Source organism: Palaemon carinicauda, chromosome 12 (genome assembly GCF_036898095.1).
Source record: "Palaemon carinicauda isolate YSFRI2023 chromosome 12, ASM3689809v2, whole genome shotgun sequence".
NCBI lineage: Eukaryota > Metazoa > Arthropoda > Malacostraca > Decapoda > Palaemonidae > Palaemon > Palaemon carinicauda.
Genome location: NC_090736.1, coordinates 112778851 through 112783437, shown reverse-complemented (window position 1 = coordinate 112783437; position 4587 = coordinate 112778851).

The window sequence follows — 4587 nt, the reverse complement described above, 5'->3', positions numbered from 1 at the left end:
AATCGAACCCTGGTCGGCAAGCTTATATAGACAGTGACTAACCCACTTGGCTACGAACAAAGATAAAAGTCAATGACAATTCTACTGTACTTATGCCTGTCGAATTCAGGTATTTTGTACTTAGAATTGAAATCAACCCATCTTCACCATCGTAGCTAATTGGTAGTTTGTTACTTGGCATTCAATTAATGATAAATTTTGCACATTTTTACGTGTTTTTCATATTCAAATAAGCCATATATATTTTTGATATATTAATGTCTGGATTCTCTTAACAACCTCGGGATCACAGACCCAGGCGAAATCTCACAAAGACAAGAGCTTGGCTCCGGCCGGGAATCGAACCCTGGTCGGCAAGCTTATATAGACAGTGACTAACCCACTTGGCTACGAACAAAGATAAAAGTCAATGACAATTCTACTGTACTTATGCCTGTCGAATTCAGGTATTTTGTACTTAGAATTGAAATCAACCCATCTTCACCATCGTAGCTAATTGGTAGTTTGTCACTTGGCATTTAATTAATGATAAATTTTGCACATTTTTACGTGTTTTTCATATTCAAATAAGCCATATATATTTTTGATATATTAATGTCTGGATTCTCTTAACAACCTCGGGATCACAGACCCAGGCGAAATCTCACAAAGACAAGAGCTTGGCTCCGGCCGGGAATCGAACCCTGGTCGGCAAGCTTATATAGACAGTGACTAACCCACTTGGCTACGAACAAAGATAAAAGTCAATGACAATTCTACTGTACTTATGCCTGTCGAATTCAGGTATTTTGTACTTAGAATTGAAATCAACCCATCTTCACCATCGTAGCTAATTGGTAGTTTGTTACTTGGCATTCAATTAATGATAAATTTTGCACATTTTTACGTGTTTTTCATATTCAAATAAGCCATATATATTTTTGATATATTATTGTCTGGATTCTCTTAACAACCTCGGGATCACAGACCCAGGCGAAATCTCACAAAGACAAGAGCTTGGCTCCGGCCGGGAATCGAACCCTGGTCGGCAAGCTTATATAGACAGTGACTAACCCACTTGGCTACGAACAAAGATAAAAGTCAATGACAATTCTACTGTACTTATGCCTGTCGAATTCAGGTATTTTGTACTTAGAATTGAAATCAACCCATCTTCACCATCGTAGCTAATTGGTAGTTTGTTACTTGGCATTCAATTAATGATAAATTTTGCACATTTTTACGTGTTTTTCATATTCAAATAAGCCATATATATTTTTGATATATTAATGTCTGGATTCTCTTAACAACCTCGGGATCACAGACCCAGGCGAAATCTCACAAAGACAAGAGCTTGGCTCCGGCCGGGAATCGAACCCTGGTCGGCAAGCTTATATAGACAGTGACTAACCCACTTGGCTACGAACAAAGATAAAAGTCAATGACAATTCTACTGTACTTATGCCTGTCGAATTCAGGTATTTTGTACTTAGAATTGAAATCAACCCATCTTCACCATCGTAGCTAATTGGTAGTTTGTCACTTGGCATTTAATTAATGATAAATTTTGCACATTTTTACGTGTTTTTCATATTCAAATAAGCCATATATATTTTTGATATATTAATGTCTGGATTCTCTTAACAACCTCGGGATCACAGACCCAGGCGAAATCTCACAAAGACAAGAGCTTGGCTCCGGCCGGGAATCGAACCCTGGTCGGCAAGCTTATATAGACAGTGACTAACCCACTTGGCTACGAACAAAGATAAAAGTCAATGACAATTCTACTGTACTTATGCCTGTCGAATTCAGGTATTTTGTACTTAGAATTGAAATCAACCCATCTTCACCATCGTAGCTAATTGGTAGTTTGTTACTTGGCATTCAATTAATGATAAATTTTGCACATTTTTACGTGTTTTTCATATTCAAATAAGCCATATATATTTTTGATATATTAATGTCTGGATTCTCTTAACAACCTCGGGATCACAGACCCAGGCGAAATCTCACAAAGACAAGAGCTTGGCTCCGGCCGGGAATCGAACCCTGGTCGGCAAGCTTATATAGACAGTGACTAACCCACTTGGCTACGAACAAAGATAAAAGTCAATGACAATTCTACTGTACTTATGCCTGTCGAATTCAGGTATTTTGTACTTAGAATTGAAATCAACCCATCTTCACCATCGTAGCTAATTGGTAGTTTGTTACTTGGCATTCAATTAATGATAAATTTTGCACATTTTTACGTGTTTTTCATATTCAAATAAGCCATATATATTTTTGATATATTAATGTCTGGATTCTCTTAACAACCTCGGGATCACAGACCCAGGCGAAATCTCACAAAGACAAGAGCTTGGCTCCGGCCGGGAATCGAACCCTGGTCGGCAAGCTTATATAGACAGTGACTAACCCACTTGGCTACGAACAAAGATAAAAGTCAATGACAATTCTACTGTACTTATGCCTGTCGAATTCAGGTATTTTGTACTTAGAATTGAAATCAACCCATCTTCACCATCGTAGCTAATTGGTAGTTTGTTACTTGGCATTCAATTAATGATAAATTTTGCACATTTTTACGTGTTTTTCATATTCAAATAAGCCATAATATATTTTTGATATATTAATGTCTGGATTCTCTTAACAACCTCGGGATCACAGACCCAGGCGAAATCTCACAAAGACAAGAGCTTGGCTCCGGCCGGGAATCGAACCCTGGTCGGCAAGCTTATATAGACAGTGACTAACCCACTTGGCTACGAACAAAGATAAAAGTCAATGACAATTCTACTGTACTTATGCCTGTCGAATTCAGGTATTTTGTACTTAGAATTGAAATCAACCCATCTTCACCATCGTAGCTAATTGGTAGTTTGTTACTTGGCATTCAATTAATGATAAATTTTGCACATTTTTACGTGTTTTTCATATTCAAATAAGCCATATATATTTTTGATATATTAATGTCTGGATTCTCTTAACAACCTCGGGATCACAGACCCAGGCGAAATCTCACAAAGACAAGAGCTTGGCTCCGGCCGGGAATCGAACCCTGGTCGGCAAGCTTATATAGACAGTGACTAACCCACTTGGCTACGAACAAAGATAAAAGTCAATGACAATTCTACTGTACTTATGCCTGTCGAATTCAGGTATTTTGTACTTAGAATTGAAATCAACCCATCTTCACCATCGTAGCTAATTGGTAGTTTGTTACTTGGCATTCAATTAATGATAAATTTTGCACATTTTTACGTGTTTTTCATATTCAAATAAGCCATATATATTTTTGATATATTAATGTCTGGATTCTCTTAACAACCTCGGGATCACAGACCCAGGCGAAATCTCACAAAGACAAGAGCTTGGCTCCGGCCGGGAATCGAACCCTGGTCGGCAAGCTTATATAGACAGTGACTAACCCACTTGGCTACGAACAAAGATAAAAGTCAATGACAATTGCTACTGTACTTATGCCTGTCGAATTCAGGTATTTTGTACTTAGAATTGAAATCAACCCATCTTCACCATCGTAGCTAATTGGTAGTTTGTTACTTGGCATTCAATTAATGATAAAATTTTGCACATTTTTACTTGTTTTTCATATTCAAAATAAGCCATATATATTTTTGATATATTAATGTCTGGATTCTCTTAACAACCTCGGGATCACAGACCCAGGCGAAATCTCACAAAGACAAGAGCTTGGCTCCGGCCGGGAATCGAACCCTGGTCGGCAAGCTTATATAGACAGTGACTAACCCACTTGGCTACGAACAAAGATAAAAGTCAATGACAATTCTACTGTACTTATGCCTGTCGAATTCAGGTATTTTGTACTTAGAATTGAAATCAACCCATCTTCACCATCGTAGCTAATTGGTAGTTTGTTACTTGGCATTCAATTAATGATAAATTTTGCACATTTTTACGTGTTTTTCATATTCAAATAAGCCATATATATTTTTGATATATTAATGTCTGGATTCTCTTAACAACCTCGGGATCACAGACCCAGGCGAAATCTCACAAAGACAAGAGCTTTGCTGCGGCCGGGAATCGAACCCTGGTCGGCAAGCTTATATAGACAGTGACTAACCCACTTGGCTACGAACAAAGATAAAAGTCAATGACAATTCTACTGTACTTATGCCTGTCGAATTCAGGTATTTTGTACTTAGAATTGAAATCAACCCATCTTCACCATCGTAGCTAATTGGTAGTTTGTTAATTGAATGCCAAGTAACAAACTACCAATTAGCTACGATGGTGAAGATGGGTTGATTTCAATTCTAAGTACAAAATACCTGAATTCGACAGGCATAAGTACAGTAGAATTGTCATTGACTTTTATCTTTGTTCGTAGCCAAGTGGGTTAGTCACTGTCTATATAAGCTTGCCGACCAGGGTTCGATTCCCGGCCGGAGCCAAGCTCTTGTCTTTGTGAGATTTCGCCTGGGTCTGTGATCCCGAGGTTGTTAAGAGAATCCAGACATTAATATATCAAAAATATATATGGCTTATTTGAATATGAAAAACACGTAAAAATGTGCAAAATTTATCATTAATTGAATGCCAAGTAACAAACTACCAATT